The sequence below is a fragment of the Tursiops truncatus genome, chromosome 10, assembly GCF_011762595.2.
Source record: "Tursiops truncatus isolate mTurTru1 chromosome 10, mTurTru1.mat.Y, whole genome shotgun sequence".
NCBI lineage: Eukaryota > Metazoa > Chordata > Mammalia > Artiodactyla > Delphinidae > Tursiops > Tursiops truncatus.
The window spans coordinates 10143390-10162177 of NC_047043.1; the positions used below are offsets into that span (position 1 = coordinate 10143390).

Here is an 18788-nt window from a genome sequence, read left to right on the forward strand (position 1 = left end):
CACCACAGGAGGGCTCCCAGGAGGTGGTGTAATGGGCTGGGGTGAGCACCAGAAACCGGGCCAGCGGTGGGCAGGTGTGCCCAACGCTCAGCTGAACGACCGCCCGCAGTCCCACAGCAACTTCTAATTTCAAACCTCAGATGGAAATGGGTCAGCGTGACCCATATTCAGCCCCTTTTGTCAAGGATGCCCTCTGTGGGCTCTGAAAGAGCGGGGACAGCCAAACAAAGGAAGTCAGCACGGCTAACATGGACAGGACCTGATCTTGAACTGACTGAGATGTTCAAGTGCTTTTCTGTATACAACCTGCCCTTAAAGGCCGGCCCCCATCCCACCAACCCTTTTCATGGACTTCCCTCCGCTACTCGGGCCTGTCATCAGAGCCCTCCTTTCGCACAGGAATCCCTGTCGGTGGCTAGATTTTCTCAGATGGTTTCATGTACAGTAGTATCATCTAATCATTGAGCCTGTGACACCCATAACAGGGACGGCACTCCTGAAACACTCTTCATTTGCGGTTTCCTTATCGGTCGATCGCACACATCTCCACCGCTACGGCTCATACAGGTTGAGGTTGAGGATATAATGCTGGGAAGTTTCTAACCAGCTCCTTCCAGCCTAGGCATCCCCAGGAGAGAAGAGAAAAGCTCGCCACGTCTAGCCCAGGGAAACCAAGAGGAGAGGTTTAGAAACAGCAGTGGGTATGTGGAAGCCAGCTTCCCGACCTCCGTGCCTAGAGGTGGCCCACGCAGAGCCAGGTGTCGAGAGGGGCAGGGAGGTGGTGGGAGGGCGCCTTGGAGGACAGAGGTCTGGGGCTGGCTGCAGTGGCTGCAATGATCGGGACGGGACAGAGGAAAATGGCCAGGACCATCAGTCCCTCTTTGTTGGGCCCCAATGGCCAGATGACGCCTACCGCACCTCAGTTATTCTGGGGAGTGGCCTGCACTGCCACCGCACACCTGGACAAGCCAGAGTCAGAGGCACCACCTGGATCCAGGGAACACAACCAGTCACTCAAGCCTCACTTTCCCCATAGAAGCCGCCACCTTCTGCAGCAGAGGCGGGCAAAGGGTAGAGTCCTGAACAACTGGGCCACCAGACTCATCCAAAAGAGACCGAGCTGCTTACAAGAAAATGGAAGCGATGGCGTTGGTGAGATGACCAGATTGCACGATGACTCCGTTTCCTACCTACCCCCTAAAGATGGAGCTTAGAATGGGGATCGGGGTGGCTACAGAGAAATAAGGAAATCTGTACTTCCTTTTCCTATTTATAGTGGGAATTCTCATCACACATCCCAAAGGGTGGGAGACTCGTGGTAGCTCCCAGAGCCTCCCCGGAGGCCCCGACAAAACCTCAGTCCCTGTCAATGGCACGTTAACACGCTTCAGAGAAGCACTCCCCTCACTGTACACCTAATACGAATGTAAGACAAGACTTAAAACCAGGCAACTTCTCAAAAAAAAAAAAAAAGTAGGAAACTCTTTCCATTCAAGAGGGGTTATGCTTTAGTGAAGGGACCTTAGGTATATTCACCAAGCAGGTGTTTTGTGGTTTTTTTAATCACTATATTTCACACAGTCTAGCTTCTTATAAAAAATAGAAAAATGCAGAAGTATTGGGTTTCTTCCTCCAGAGCCTCCCACACAACAAGAATCAGCTGGAGCTGAATAGTGCCCTCTGTAGACCACAGTCCCCACCAATCCCTATTGCTTGACTATATCAGTTTTCTACTGCTACCCTAACAAACTACCATGAATGTGGCAGCTTAACACAACACCCATTATCTTCCACTTTTCTGGATCAGAAATCCAGGCGGGCACAGCTGGATCTCTGCTCAGGGTTTCACAAGGCTCCCGCCGGAAAGAATGTGCTTCCCAGCTCATAAGGTTGTCTGCAGAATTCAGTTCCTTAGGGCTGCAGGCCTGAGGTCCCCTGCTGCTTTCCGTGCTGGCTGTGCAGCCTCTAGAAGCACTTGCATCTCTCAGGAGTGGCACCACCTTCGGGACAGTATCAGCATCATGGGGAAGGCAGTCCTTTCCACGCTTGGAATCTCTCTGACTTGCCCCTTGGCCAGCAGCTAGAGAGAACTCTGTCCTTAAAGGGCTCCTGTGATTAGATTAGGTCCACCCAGATCATCTCCCTTTGGCCACACAACTAATCACAGGAGTGACAGCAGGGGGCGAAGGTCATCTTAAAATTACTCCAGCCCAGTCCCTTCATTTGCCTGTGAGCCCTAGAAAACTCTGCCAAGAGGAAGATTCTCGAGTATTCTCCCAAGTAAAGCACTTCAGACACGTGTCAACATCCCTTCCAGACCTCCCTTTGCTTCTATGTTCTTGCAGTAGTTTTTACTCCATCAAGCAGGACTCGATGAGGTACTCTAGGCTTTTTAAAACCTATTATTAGTCTCCTCATCACCACGGAGATTGTGTCCTCAATTCGGGGCTCCCTGTAGGCAGTGGTAATAGGAACAGGGCCAGGAAGGTGGCAGACTTGGCCTCTGGGCGCTAGAATGAACACAAGGAAGGGAAGGGAAGCTGAAATTGTTATGAACCCACCAGGTGCCCGGGCTTCCCGTTGGTTCAGTTAAGCATCATACAGGCATCGTTATCCCCATCTGTCCAGAAGAGCGAACGGAGGCCGAGAGAGACCACGATTGCCCAAGATCACAGACATACACAGGTCCAGCTGCAAATTCAGTTCTGTGATCCCAGAGCTCTATGTCTTCCATTTTCCGTGTAGGGAGTTGCTACCGGTGGGAGGGTGGGAGTAGCGTTAGCTGACTGAGCCTCAGAGCACCAGGCGGGTTAATAAAAGAAGCCCAAACCCTTTGGGCCCCGCTGGACCTCAGCACTGAGCTGAGAAGTGATTCAGGAAGGTGACGGAGGGAGGGCGGAGGCCGGTTACTGCTTGGAGGGGGAAGAGCTGAAAACCAAGAAGGGCTGGAGCTCCACATGGGAGAACCACAGCCACTGCTGTCCTTGACCGGTCGACGTCGTTGCTCTACGCCTGTGGCAGTGAACTGGCCAGAGCAACTGAAAGATTATCATCAGGAAGGAGAGTGGCCGTGGAAACATGGTGGTGACTGCGTTCCCACATTGAATAAAGGAAGCCCTTAAGGGTCTGGCCTTCTGCACGCAGGTACCTGCTACCTTGGCAGAAGGAACTAGGTAGCAATGCTCTTGCCCCACACTTCACCCCTAAGAAACAGTGTGGCAGCAGGAAAACGACGGCGGGGCCACACTCCTACCCCACCATGACCCTTGGGGGAATAAGTACCTCGGTGTGGCCAGAAAGCAGCCTGATGCTCTAAGCTTCCTCACGTAGAAACAAGGGATCTTGCCCCCATCCAGAAGCAAAGGGAACAGAAGTGCAACGTTTCTGCCGATGTGACCAGACAACAGTAAGGAACCCTTCCCACAGCCAGGAGGCAAACCGGATCCAGGGCTGTGGATCATCAGGTCGGGATAATCGTTGACAAACCACTTCCCAGAGCACCTTCACCTACAGCATTTCCACGCGTTAGAGCAAACCTGTGACGAGGGGAGGGGAGGGAGTGGCGGGAAGGTGGTGATGATGAGAAACAGAGAAGTAACCTAGAATTAACTCGGTGTTTGTGTATGTCTGGGCGGGGGGTGGGGGTGCTGGAGATCTGTAATGTTCAGGGGCTGCCCAGCACCCGCATCTCCCTGCTCCACGTGGGAATTTCCCGTGTGGGCATCTTGGTGGGAAGCAGAGCTTCTTCCCATTATGGAAGCCAAGCCAGGGGTTGCTTTCCCAGCAGCCTTTGCAGTGAAGGCACACCTGGGTTTGGCCAGCCAGGGACACTGCCTGGGCCTGGAACCCGAGGAAGCAGAAAGGCTGGCAGTGGGGATAGCAACATCGGTCTCCAAGGGCTGCGGTGGCAGTGATGCCAAAGAGGGCACCTGCGGCCCAGGGCCAGCATCATCGCAAGCAACAGCGTCCCCGTCCACACTGGCTGGGTTTCTCTGTGTGATCTGGACCGATTCCAGCTGCCAAGCCTTTCTTTGTTCTTCTTGTTTTCCAAGCCTGCTTCCCCAGGCGGCCGAACATTTCTGTGACGAATTAATGTCCTTTCAAAAAATTCCACTCTGCTAAAATCGGCCGGGCCATTTCTGTTGTCGGCAGTTAAAATGCTTCTCTAGTACAACAGGTTTACAAGCTTTCTGGACGCCTTTCTGAAAAGATTGATTTGGGGACAGAGGAACCACTGAGGACCCATAAATAAAGCAGCCCAAGATCCGGCGTGATTTATTGGAAAGGGAAGCGGAGTGGGGGTCGGGGGGACGTGGATTGAAGTTCTGATTCTAGCATTTGGAACCGTGTGACCCAAGCCATTTGATGTTGAGGGAGCTCAGTTCCCTTATTATAAAATCGGAAGAATAACGGCTTCTTCGAAAGGCTGCCTTGAGGATGAAATGACAACAGGTACTGTCCCGACACATGAAAAGTGCTCATGAATGTCTGCTGAATTCAATAACACATCCAGATAAAAACAGCTCATGTCAGCTCTGAGAGAGACAAAAATTCAAAAGAGATCAGGGGCAGGGAGGTGAGTGCATCGCAGCAAGGGGTGGGCGTGGTGGTGTGTGGTTCTGGCAGTGGTCAAGGTACCAAGACTTGAAATCGAAATGGGTTCTAAGTCTGGCTTTGCCACTGATGCGATGCGCAAAAGCCATCTGTGAAATGGGGCTGATACCCGGCCCCGCCAGCTTGACGGGACTGCTGAGAATACGAAATGAATAGTTTTGAGGAACGGCTGCTGGAAGGAATAAGCCTATTGCAAGAATGAAGTTACTGCTGAGATGCAGTAGCAAAAAAGTCCCCCGAAAGAACAAATCTGCTGCAGCGTGCTCTGCCTGGAATCCCCGGGCTGGATGCTAGATGCACTGGCCGGGGTGCTGAGTCACTTGACATGGGGCACACCCCGGCAGGGACTTCCGTTGGCATCACTGGCTATGTGGGGTGGCCCGGGAGGCGAGGCCGGGCAGGCGGAAGGGCAAAGGCAGCATGAGACATTTGGCCGGGCACCTTATCAGCTGTTCCTGTAAATAACTGAAGCTCGGCTAGTGCCTGAGGCTGCAGACTGGAATCTCTTTTCTGAGAACCACCCCTCACCCTTGCTGCAGCTGATATCTGCACGGATCTGTGCTACCGTCATCACCAGGACGAGGGCCCTGTCCACAGAACTCAGAACCTCAGAAATGGGCAAGACTCGGGGAGGGTGGGGTTGGCAGGGGGACGTTACAAAGCCCCTAACTGAACACAGAGATCCGTCATCCTCCCTGGAGCAGTGGTGCAGAAGCCAACTACATCCTCCCTCCACCAACCTTTTCTCTTAAAGAGACAGTGTTCAGTTTTTCCTCTCTGGACCAGATGACAATCCCCTGCACTGAGCAGATGAAGATTCAGCAAATTTAGCCAACTGTGGCTGAAAGGCCCAGGTGCTGGCTAGGGTGAGTCATAGCGCTTTGGCGCTTTTGTTGCTGTTGTTTTCTTTGGGCAACAATTTGCAAACAATGCAGGTTCTTTGTAAAGGCCAAAACCTAGCTGGCAGGAGCTCCCAGAAAACTGGGCGTACCTGGGTCTGTGTTTGCCTGAGCAATGCTAGCTGAAAGCCTGAAAAGCGAGACAGCTCATGGGCTGCCTGGTGATGTCGGCGGGGAAGCAGCCCCGTTGTGCAGATGAGGAGACGGGCTGAGTCAAGTCTTAATGCTTTCTCTTCCACATAGTACTACTGTGAGGCCCTGAAGGAGGTGGGATACAGGCATACAGGTGATAACGGCTCTTTATACATCCGGAGGAGCTCCTGCACGGAAGGGGCTCTGACTCCCAGAGGAGGGCTGTACATGGGCACAGCGCTGGAATAAGCCTGGCCTGGGGCTCGTGAACACCCGGCCACACGTCAGACTTGCACAGAACTGTGGGGAGATGTCCAGATAACTTAGACACAGCAGAGCCCTAAAGGTGTGCCAGAAACAGAGAACAAGGACAGAGACCCAGGCTTGGTTTGCTCTGTTCCCCAGTGGGGCGGGTGTCGTTAAGGGCCCTGGAGAGCAGGCAGGTGTGGCTTGTCCCCGTTCCTCCTCCACGACAGCCCTCACCCACCCACCTCTCATCAACCCCTCCTCCTGAGAAAAGCCTGTCGTGCTCAACCACAGAAAGTCTAAATGTCCACTCCAGGAGGAAGGGTTATGGAAACAACTACCATGTAGTGACTGACAAGTGCACTAGGTACAAAGCACCCGGCAAAGCGCAGCTGCGCTCATCAGATCCTCCCAACACCCTGGAGAGTCACTGTCACCCCCATTTCACGAACCATGAAGCCAAACCCTCGAGAGTCAATGCCCAAATTCACATCCTAGGAAGTGGTAGAGCCGGGATTCAAACCCACATATTCTGGTTCCCTCCGCGTACCCGTGACTCACCTTGAAAAGTACATCGTGATTCTAAATACAACTTGACAGGCAGTAAAACATGACTGCCGAGGAACCCAGCTGTAATCATGGATTTTCATGTAATTATTCGCTCATCCCACAAACACTTAGTAAGGGCCTCCCGGGGAAGCAGTGGGAGGGGGGTGCCCAGCCTCTACATGGTCTTGTATTTTCCTACTACTGTGTTCTCTACTAGTTTCTGTGCTTTAGAACCACAGTTCCCAGCCTGAACGTCGCGGCACCCAAGGCATCCAGGGACCCCATACCGAACTCGCAGGGGCACTGCAGTGTATTTTTCATTTCTGAGGAAACATAGTGGTACTCGACGTCTATCGGATGCTGCGGGAGATACTCGCTCTGAAAAGTTCACAGTTTCAATACTGATTTGCACTACACTCCTTTCGATAACGTGCCCTCTCTGTGAAGCTCGGTTTTCGGCAGTTGCTGTGATGAAAAGCAAATAAACTAATCGAGGCAGGACGGGAAATGAGGGCGGTGTGTCCTCTCTGATTCTGTGGTTTGAGAAGTTGTGCGGTGCCCAATGGGCACACATATCCCAGTGTAACTCATTCTGATCATTTACGAATGCAATACAAATATTTTTATTCCTTCCATGTATGTGTTATTTTTTCAAGTATCTGTTATGTTGTTGAGACACAGTATATATGTCCATTGCATACTACTTGGATCTTATTATTTGGACTTACTAAATGGAATTGCCAGGTCTTTCTTGTGGCCTAGGAGCACCATGAAAAAATTACTGAGACATTAAGAGCACCATGAATGAAGAATGTTTGGGAACCTTTGTTCTAGAACATTCTATGTACTCTCTCCCCTAAGCTACGGTTAGAAGTTCTTTAAAGGCAGGAGCCATCTTATACTGGTCAATACTTTGGTTTCCCCTTGGCATAGTTCTTGGCTTGCTGTAGATACTCTTTAGTACCTGTTCACAATTTACAATAGAAGTCTGAACCTGAAAAAAAAGTCTGAATCTGGCCTGAAGAAGCCCTTACAGAGGTCCAGCGAGGTGTGAGGGATACAGGGGCTGCTGATACTCCAAGCTCACAGGTCCCACCAGCTAGGGGGCAGAGACGTGTAGGGCACCTTCCTGACCTTAGAGAATGAATAAACTTTTCTGAGCTTTCTGATGCAAAGTAACACCATCAACTGCCTCTGAAGGGTTTTAAGGACTCATGGAGATATAACCTTTAAGTATACGTCACTTTAAACTGCTGAGATTCTGTTTAATTTAAGCTGAATCTATGATCATGTCAATGATCTAGGTTATTTTCTCTAGTCTCGAAAGGCAAACCCACACCTCTGGGAAGACGGGCCCCTCAGCGCAGAGGGGAGGGTCAGCAGCAGAGTTAAAGTCCAGCCCTTGGGTAGCTCCCAGCTGGAACTCTCCAGCAGGAGTTGCAGGGCTGCTTCTGTATCTGCTGACCAGGAGAGCACAGAGTAAACTGGTTGCTTAGCAACAGCTGCAGCCACTTCCCTGGTTGGGGTGGGGGGAGAGCAGAGGAGGTATACGTCCACAGGGAGGCTGACGTTCTCATCTCAGGCCTGTGTCAGCATCTCCAGACAGGGCTGGCAGGAGAGGACCCACCCAGGCACCTGCTCCCCCAGGGCTCTGGTCCCAACCAACGAGAGACGACATCAGCAAGCTAAAAATGCCGATGGAGCTCATGGGACGGTCTTTAAAACTGGCAAGTGATGATGGTGGGAACCTTCTGTAAAAACCGATCGTTCTGCAACAAGGAAGCGTTGCTGTCCTGCTTGGGGCTGGGGAGAGGAAGATAGCGGTCTGGGACCTAGAGAAGATTCCTCTCGTGCATTTCTGCCAGGCTGGGAAAAGAAAGAACAGAATCATTTCTCTTTTCTTTCGGTGCATTAAGGTGAAGCAGTCATCGAGGGGTTTTTGAGCTCACTGAAGAGCTGAGTGCCTTTTTTATGCAGGTCAATTTCTGTTGAGGGGGTGGGAGAGTGAGAGAAGAGAGCTAAGTGTTAGTGGAGTAGTGTGGGTGAGGGGCAGGTAAAGCACCGCGCCTGAAACAGAGCCGTTCACCCATTTTTCGGGTGTAAGGCCTAAAGAATGTCCTCTGTGAAAGTTAAAGCACTCAGAGAGCAGAATAATAATAACAAATATAACAATAAATAATAATATATAAGAATAAAGTCATGAACTATTCCCTCCTCAGTCATGCCTGCTCTGTCTATGCAGTTCACTTCTCCTTTAGATTTCTTGTCATACCTCGTTTCCATCAAACACCAGTTTATAAGACCCTCTGTCCTTATCGGTTGGTTACCTGACGGTAGTGAGTTTGGACAATTATCCTTATTTTTTCAAACAGCTTTGTGTTTGTGGACCTCTGTTCTCCTTTTATTCCCAGGCCCTAAAGGGTCCCTACATTGATGTCCCAGAGAGTCTCTAGCTCACCCCAGTCCCCCTTGTTAAATCCAGGCCAACAAACCTGCCCTGTGTTTACGCTGGACACACGCCAATGAATCAGCAGTTCTAGGGCCACGGCCTGGAAAGCTCCGCCCACCCTGAGGAGGAGCCTTGCTCTGCTTGGAGGACACTGGGCTGTCCCCTGCTATCCAGAGCCAGCAGAAGAGTCATTCACCTGGCAGAACCTGCTCTCCAGGGCCGTCATCCACTCCCCCACCAGTGCGTTGGCAGCACAAAGCTCCCCTCTCCAAACACCCTTTATCCTGCTGCTCTGCCTGGTGGTTTGTTTTTGTTTGTTTTTTTGCGGTACGCGGGGCTCTCACTGTTGCGGCCTCTCCCGCTGCGAAGCACAGGCTCCAGACGCGCAGGCTCAGCGGCCATGGCTCACGGGCCCAGCCGCTCCGCGGCATGTGGGATCTTCCCGGACCGGGTCACGAACCCGTGTCCCCTGCATCGGCAGGCAGACTCTCAACCACTGCGCCACCAGGGAAGCCCCTGCCTGGTGGTTTTTAACAGGCAGTGTCCCGCTCCACACACACCTCGCTATCAGAGGTTGAGTAATCAGTATCTGTGGGCACGAGGCCGGGGACAGGCGGTGGAGACTTCCTGCGGATCCTGTACCCATGGCCCGGCCCCCACTCTGACCCCGTGCATTCCCTCATCCACAAAGTGAGGGGCTGGGCTGAAGCCCCTCTTCCGAGGAACACTCGCCCCACAGGGTGTTCATCGCCCTGCCATGCACGAGAAAAGGATTCTAGGGTTAAGAAGTATGGGAAGTGCTTGTTAAAAATGCAAACTAGTTGCAATTCTGTTTTCCAGCCCCAGCCCCAGCCTAGATCTCATTCCTCACTGCCCCAGCAGAGAGATTCGACTTGCCAATCACCACCCTCGCCCCGTATGCTTCCGTGTGTTCCTGTCTTGATGGTTTTTAAAGCAACGTTAAGCACCCTGTTACACAGGCACACACACAACAAATACAAGTTGCAAGCACCCTCTCCATCAGCAAAAGGTTTCTCTAATATAGTACTTCTTTGAGCCATTAATGACTGCGCGCATCTCCAAGGAATCAACGACACTGGAACAAACCCCCAGCGATCCAACCTTTCCCCCTTTATAGTGAAGCATGTTGGAGAGAAGAGAGACAGCTAGTGTCTGGACTAGATGTTCCACAGGGGGGCTCCAAGTGTAACATCCACGATTTATATTCTTTATACCGTGATTTGCTAAGTGAATCACAAATCTGCATTTATTTGGGGGGCATAGAGAGAAGATGGGGGGCCAGAGGGGCTGTGGTGCTAAGTCAGGGCTGCAGCTGGCCCTCCACACGGCCTCAAGGGAGGAGAGCGCTTTAGTCCTTCTAGAAGCTACAATTCAGGGGTGCGGAAGCACCCAAGGACACGTTGCAGAGCACATGCTGCCCAACCTCCATTGCACACACACCTTTAGGCTGAATGAGTTGAAAAGAAAGAGGTTTGGTAAACTGTTTAGAAAAATTCTCAGCAACTGGACATCTAAACGACCCACTGCAAAATTCAAATAGAGGAGCTTCTGCCAACTGTTGATATGCAATCCATTTTTTAAAGGTCTATACTGTGTCGATACAGTGGCTTTAAAAAATGTTTAACATCCCTTTTCCAATCTATCTTACTATTAGTCTTTTCCAAACAATGATACGCATATCACACACACACACACACACACACACACACACGCGCGCGCGCGCGCGCGCCCCTCCTGTTTAGAAACTTAATCTTTGCCATCGCCCATGCCCATCGTATGGCCTTTGAGGCTTCCCATGCCTTGGCCATAATTTATCCCTCTAAAGGGATTCTCTACTTCCCCTCTGCTAAGTCCTCAAGTTCAAACAGGTTCAGCCTCACCGTACACTTTCCCACCCTCAGATCTTTGCCCCCTTCCTCTCCAGTCTCCACTGTGCCAACCCCCCCTCCAAGGTCTAACTTAAGTGCTGTCTCCTCTGAGACATCTTTCCTGAGGACTCCAAGCCTCAGGTATCTCTCCATCTCTAATTTGCTGCCTGCATCAGGTATATCTTTCTGAACCTTCATTATATAACATCTGGGATTCTTAGCCATATTTTCACGTGTAATATTGAAGCTGCCAACCATCTGTGAATTCTACAACTGTAAGCAAGATTCCCCCAAACCTTCTGGGCTTCAGTTTATATAAAATGTGGGTAACAATAGTATCTACCTTAAAAGATTGTTATGAGGATTAAACGAGATAATGCATGTAAGCTACTTCACACAGTGGCTGGCACAGTAAGTGCTTAATAAGTGCTATTATTAACCAACCAGTGAAACCTTCGGAACAACCAGGAACCATCTCTATTTCCTGGTGTCCTCCAATGGCCTAGCACAATGACCATCTTCAATAAATCCTTACTCCTTGAAATTAACCCAAGGGGGAAGGAGGAAAGAATTCAGAGGAAGTAAGTTTGAAAGGATACTTAATTATGGTTTTCAAGGATATAAAGGGTTATTTTTACAGAGGATGATGAACATTAGATTTTCTTTTTGTTTGTCTCCTTGAAGGCAAAAGATGACAATTGGACTTAAATTTTAGTAATCTTGGCTGAAACTTCCTGATGACACCAGTGAAGCTGCAGCAAAGAATACTGATGAAGGTCACATGTAGGGGAGCCAGACCAAGGACTGAGTCTGACCTCAGAGCTCTACCACTTATTTGGACAAGTAACTTTATGCCTGTAAGCCTCAACTTCTTTGTCTGTAAAATGGGACTAAAAAGAGTACCAGCTTCATTGGAGAGTTGTAAGAATCATCTTAAAAACTTAGCACAGGGTCTGGAACATAGTAAGTGCTCAATAAACAGTAATGATGGTCATGTTATTGTACCAAGGGATGTTGTGGAATTTCTTTAAAATGGTTATAAACAGTTACTTTTAGTAGATAGCTGGGGAACAGGCTGGCCCATTGCTCACGTCTTGTAGGTAAGGAACTTGAGGTTCTGAAATTTGTTAGACCAGAAACAACTCTGGGGTGGGAGGCTGGGGGGGGTGGGAGGCAAAACAACTCTGCTGACCAGGTATGCAGCATACTTCCATCCTCATTATGAACTGCTTCTTCTGACATGGAAGCAACCTAAATGTCCATCGACAGATGAATGGGTAAAGAAGATGTGGTATATATATTCACAATGGAATACTACTCAAAAAGAATGAAATAATGCCATGTGCAGCAACATGGATGGACCTAGAGATCATCAAATGAAGTCAGACAGAGAAAGACAAATATCATATGACATCACTTCTATGCAAAATCTAAAAGATGGCACAAATGAACTTATTTACAGAACGGAAACAGGCTCACAGACATAGAGAACAAATTTATGGTTACCAAAGGGGAGGGAGGGGGGCATAAATTAGGAGCTTGGGATTAGCTGACACAAACTACTATTTATAAAACAGGTAAACAACAAGGTCCTACTATATAGGACAAGGAACTATATTCAATATCTTGTAATAAATTATAATGGAAAAGAATATGAAAAAGGATATATGTATGTATATGTGCGTGTGCGTGTGTGTATAACCGAATCACTGTGCTGTACACCTGAAACTAACACAACATTGTAAATCAATTACACTTCAATTAAAAAAAAAAATTGCTTCAGTGTGTTTTGCCCCTGGGTCCTCGCAGATAATTGACTCATTTCATATCGGGGAGACAGGGTAAGTAGATGAGGTGGATAGATAGGAGAAATGAAGTCAGGGAGCTTTCCAGGGAAGAAAAGAGGTGACACGGGCTTTCTGTGGCCATGCTCCCTGGCTCACCATCTTTGCAGAAAGGCCCCCATGGACCAGTCCCATGCAGCCCTGCAGGAACACAGTGGCATCAAGGCTCTCCATCCAGGTGGAGCAATGGGGTTCCCCCAAAACACGTCTCTCGTTTCTCTGGAATCTGGTGACACCAACACTTACTGAAGCATTTCTTTATAATAATGCCAACTCGTGCTCCTTGAGTTTCAAAATTTTTTAAAAAATTGATTCAAAACAACTTTTTTTTGTGTGTAGGCATCATGACCTATTCAATTAATTTAGACTCTACAAGAATAGTACATTATTTTCCTTGGACAGTTTCTTAAAGGAATAATGTATAGGTATTTTGCTAGCTAGCTAACTGATAAATAAGTATATAAACTGTTTTTAAAAGATTTACTTTATCATTAAACATGATCTTTTTCATGATTCTATGTAAATTTTGTTTTCACATAAAAATGAGAAAGCTCTTTATATATGATATGGAAAGTCATACAAAAAGGGCAAGGGGCAGAAAAACGTGCCTGCTATATTACCATCTGTATAGAAGGCAAAGAATAAATGTATATTTGCTTGTATTTACGTAAAATATCTCTGGAAGGGAACACTGATAACCAGTAACGCTGGGTGCCTCTGGGTAGGAAATGGGTGGCTCAGAGCAAGAAATGGGAGGGGGGCTTTTCAGCATGTTTGCTTTTGTTCTCTTTGAATTTTAAACCCAGTGAGCGCATTACAAATTTTAAAATGAATAGATAAAATTACAATTTTTGTTTGAAAAGCAAAAAAAAAAAAAAAAAACCCTTACAATGTCCTTTGGATGGAGGTAGGGGCCTAAGCTTCAGGAGGGAGGGTCATGGGCACATCCAGCAGTGTGACAGCTGGGCCTTGGACAGGGCCCTCTACCAAGAGGCACTGGGTACACGATAACGAGCCTATAAATCACTCGATAAAACTCTCATATCATGGCTGGCCTCTGACAGGAGAATCTTGTTTTTCCTTTCCTGTAATACAAGAGATTCATGAGTTATCCAGAAATTCAGAGACTGCGGTGTCACGGGCTGGTTGGCTTAGAAGTTGGGCAGAAGCCAGGCCTGGCCCTTAGCTGCTGTGCGAACTCAGATAAGAGCGTTAGCCTCTCAGCAGCAAAAGGCAGGCAGTCATATCCTGAGGAGCAAATAAAGATAACTTACGTAAAGTGCCCAGCTAGCAGTCCTCACTCATAAATGAGCAATAAAGGATCCAGAAGCTACCGTCACTGGGATAGCCTTCCTGAGCTCCCTGGTCTTTGCTCCCCACTAAAAAGAAACTTCTTGGGCATAAATACCAGCCAGCATCTCTCCCACCTGAGTGAGTCCTCAGCCATGAGCAGGGGAAGCTGGGGGCCTTCCCTTGGGAGCGCCCACTCTGGCTTGTGTTATCCCTGGTCTGGGGGGCTGGGACAATTCCAGGCCCAGCTTGGGGATCATTCATTCCAAAAAGATCTGATCCTGGGACTAAACGCGCCGGTCACTGAGCCTGGGGTGAGAAGGGCAGGCGGAGGGGAACGCAGGAAGGTAATCCTAGGAGGTCACCATTGCCTGCCCTTTTCAAACTTGCAGAAGAGGATTTAGAATTTGGGAGCCTGGGGAACAGCATTTGTATGTTTAGTATGTTTTTCACAACCACAGACATATCTAGGAAACCACCCGACGTGCAAACTAAGCTGGGGAACTGTATCAGTCCCACTTCTAGGTAGTTCACTAGAAATTCTCCAAATAATTATAGGCATCATTTATTGAGCACCTACTCTTTGCAGCCACAGTGCTAGATGCTTTATCTTTGATCTTTCCTGCAAAGTTAGGTTACCGCCTACATTTTACAGATGAGGAAACGAGCCCCAGAGGTAGTATATTTCACCTGCCAGAGGTCACAACTTCACTACAACAACAAGAGGGTCAGAATTTGAACTCTGGTCTGAGTGGCCACCCTCTTTCAAATGCGCCTCTCAACGTGAGTGCCACGCTGAGTGTCTGCTAGCTGTACCAGCAGCACTGTCCCCTACAGGACAGGTGGCCTTTCCCAAGAGTGGGTTCTAAAGATTCCATGCCCCCTGTGGTGGTAGGTTGAAGGTCAACATCCCAATTCCCAGAATCTGTGAACGTTCTCTTATATGATGGCAAAAGGGACTCGGCAGATATGACGAACTTAAGGATCTAGAGGTGGGAGATTAGCTTGGATATCTAGGTGGGCCTGATGTAATCACAGGGTCCTTATCAGAAGGAGGAAAGAGATCAGAATGGGTGGTAGGGGACGTGTCACAAAAGCAAGAGGTTGGAGTGATGTGAGAACATCATCAACAAGAAACACAGCCAAGGCAGCTTCTAGAAGCCAGAAAACATAAGGAAAAGAATTCTCCCCTGAAGCTTCTAGAAGGAGCGCAGCCCTGCCAGCACCTTGAATTCACATTTCTCACCTCTGAGAATAACTCTGTATTATTTTAAGCCACTAGGACTGTCATCATTTATTACAGCAGCCATAGGAAACTCACACACCAGATGTTTCATGTCAGTGGGAGGGATATTTACCTCCCAGAAGGAGGGAGAAAGTTCTGGAGTGGCAGTGATCACAGGAGTGCAGTGAGCCACTGGAAGACCCACACCTTCAGAGCACGGAGAGGCCTGGTGAGGAAAGTGCTCAGGGAAAGACAAGGGCACCCACGACCGTCACTTCGCAAGCTCGCAGCAGTGACCGGGGAGACTTCCTCAGGGGAGAATCCAGCAGTGACTGGGGACTGTGGAGCCCCGCGGAAGCTGGCCTCAAAGGGAAAAGGGGTGTCTGGCTTCAGGTCCCTCTGCTTTCCATAGGAGGACAGCCAGCCTGCTGCGAGAAATTCATCTGCACTGCCACTACCTGCTTTCACTTCCTCACTTCTCAGGCCCTCCCTCATCTCGGGGGCAGCCCCAGCCATACCCAGAAGGATGGGAGACAGAACATATCATAAACCCCAGAGGGGGACCACGGGAGAGACCGAGGGCCCCGACAGCACCTGGCAGGGCAAACGTTTGCCTCTATCCGCCAGGTCAGAAGCCAACGCAAAACAGGAGAGCAGGTGGGGAATAGGAAATATACTTGGTCAGACAGCAATTCAGCCCTAGCAGTCGTGAGAAGACGGTGGTGTCCTGCAGTAGGTGTGTCAGGACACACCAGCCCACGTGCATCCCCCTGGAGTGTTTTGACTTGACCATTGGGTGGTGGTGGTGGGGGGGGGTGAACTTTTTTTTTTAAAATACAGGGAATCTTTTTAAAATTTATTTATTTATTTATTTTTGGCTGCGTTGGGTCTTCGTTGCTGTGCACAGGCTTTCCCTAGTTGTGGTGAGCAGGAGTTACTCTTCTTTGCGGTGCACGGGCTTCTCATTGCGGTGGCTTCTCTTGTTGCAGAGCATGGGCTCTGGGTGTGTGGGCTTCAGTAGTTGTGGCGCACGGGCTCAGTAGTTGTGGCTCGCGGGCTCTAGAGCGCAGGCTCAGTAGTTGTGGCGCACGGGCTTAGTTGCTCCACAGCGTGTGGGATCTTCCCGGACCAGGGCTTGAACCTGCATCCCTTGCACTGGCAAGCAGATTCCTTACCGCTGCACCACCAGGGAAGTCCCAAGGGGTGAACATTTTTATATTAAGTATATTTTATATTAAAATAAACACAGACACATGTGGAACCAAATACAAATTCTGCATTAATTTTTAGAAGAAGAAATTTCCGACTATAGGCCATGTCCCCAGATACTATGTCTCCTTAAGTCTGTACTCCCTTTTCTTAACAAATAACTCAGAAGAAAGTCTGAGAAGCTGGGTTTAGGGAAAAGTGCAAACACTGGAGCCTTCATAGCTGTGTTTGACTCCTGGCACAGCTAGCCACTAGCTGTATCATGTTAGTCACTGTATTGTGATAAATTATGTGATATAATATTTATTATACATATTATATATAGTATATATAACATATATGATGTTATATAACACCATATACAATATATATAACACGTGTTATATAATATTATGTATTATATATAATATACAGTATATGTATGTTATATACTATTATATATTATATAATGTTATGTGTGTATGTGTATATATATACACATATATACATATACATACATATACACACACACAGCTATCTATCTATCTATGTATATATAAAACTTAGCCCTCCTGTGCTTCTCAATCAATGGCGCCTTCTCTCTTTCCTGCCAGCCAGGGTTCAGGCCAGCCAGGGTTCAGAGCCGCACCCCAGAACAGGAACCATCGAGGGCCATTCAGGGGCTCAGGGTCTTTGCAAAAAGCCTCTCTATTGACAAATATGCTACGGACACCAGTTGACTCTGCTCGTTCTCTTTATTTCTTCTAGCACAAAACACGAGCTAGTTAATAATAATGTTGGGCATTTAAAAGAAAAGGGCTATACAGGCACTTTGGAAAACAGGCAGATTTTTAAGAATGTAAAACATATATCGAGGGCTTCCCTGGTGGCACAGTGGTTAAGAATCCACCTGCCAGTGCACAGTACACGGGTTCAAGCCCTGGTCCGGGAGGATCCCACATGCCGCGGAGCAAATAAGCCCGTGCGCCACAGCTACTGAGGCTGCGTGCCACAACTACTGAGCCTGCGCTCTGCAATGGGAGAAGCCGCCACAATGAGAAGCCCGCGCACCGCAACGAAGAGTGGCTCCCGCTCGATGCAACTAGAGAAAGCCCGCGTGCAGCAACGAAGACTTAACGCAGCCAAAAATAATAAATATAAATAAAATAAATTTTTAAAATATATATTTAAAACCCCCCACATATATCGACCCTAAAGCCCAGCAACTCCATTCCTAGAAATGTACTGAAGAGAAATAAAAACAAAAACCCCTGAATATGGAGCTTCCCTGGTGGTGTAGTGGTTGAGAATCTGCCTGCCAATGCAGGGGACACGGGTTCGAGCCCTGGTCTGGGAGGATCCCACATGCCGCGGAGCAACTGGGCCCGTGAGCCACAATTACTGAGCCTGCACGCCTGGAGCCTGTGCTCCGCAAGAAGAGAGGCCGCGATAGTGAGAGGCCCGCGCACCGCGATGAAGTGTGGTCCCCGCTTGCCACAACTAGAGAAAGCCCTCGCACAGAAACGAAGACCCAACACAGCCAGAAATAAATAAATAAATAAAAATTTAAAATCATGTGGGCTTCTAAGAAGACCTCTGCTTATAAAAACAAAGAAAAAAAACCGAACATGAACGTTCATAGCAGTTTTATTTATGAAAGCCCCAAACTGGAAACAACCCAAATGTCCATTAGCAGCTGAAGGGTTAAAGGAATTGTGGTACATCCAGAAAATGGAATCTACTCGGCAAGAAAAACAAATGCGCTGCTGAGACGTGCAGCAATGTGGAGAAACCTGAGACACGCTACGCTGAGTGCAAGAGGCCTGGTGGAAAAAGGCCCACACTCTATGACTCTATTCCTATGAGATTTGTTCAATAGGCAAAGTAAGCTATCACGACAGAAAGCACAGCAGTGGGTACCGGGCTGAGGCTGGGAGGGTAGAGTATGGACCCCAAGGTAAACTCAGGGAACTTTCCGGAATGATGGAAATATTCTACACCCTGAGGCTGGGGTGGTGTTACACAGGTATATACATTTATTAAAACTCATCAAACTAGACACGTAAAACGAGTGCATTTTATTGTATATAAAGTATACCTCCGTGAAGTAAAGAGAGAGAGAAACAGAAAGGGACAGAGAGAGAGAGAGAGAGAGAGAGAGAGAGAGAGAAAGAGAGAGAGAGAGAGAGGTGTCTGACGTCTTTGATGGCATGTTCCCTTTAGAGGAGGCCAATGCATTGTTTCTCTTTCTCCTAAAATCCTCCACAGTAAATCACTAAGAAGCTGAGTTCCACCCTAAAGGGATTATTATCTATGAAACCATGAGAATGCTGATTTTTGTTTTTAAAAGGAGAGATCTCTGCTCTTCTGATATATTGGGGAGAGAGTAAAGATTTGATGGAAGGCGGAAGCTCTAGAATGGACACGGCACAGGCTATTACGCAGAAACGTGCACCATGCTGG

General features: G+C 48.5%; 2 protein-coding genes across 2 annotated transcripts in view; both read right to left on the reverse strand.

Moving 5' to 3' along the window:
- The window catches only part of TBC1D7 (TBC1 domain family member 7), a 141780-nt gene that overhangs the window by 55014 nt on the left and 67978 nt on the right, over positions 1 to 18788 (reverse strand). The gene's annotated exons all lie outside the window — the stretch shown is intronic.
- Positions 1 to 18788, reverse strand: part of GFOD1 (Gfo/Idh/MocA-like oxidoreductase domain containing 1) — a 100378-nt gene that overhangs the window by 13489 nt on the left and 68101 nt on the right. The window lies entirely within an intron of this gene.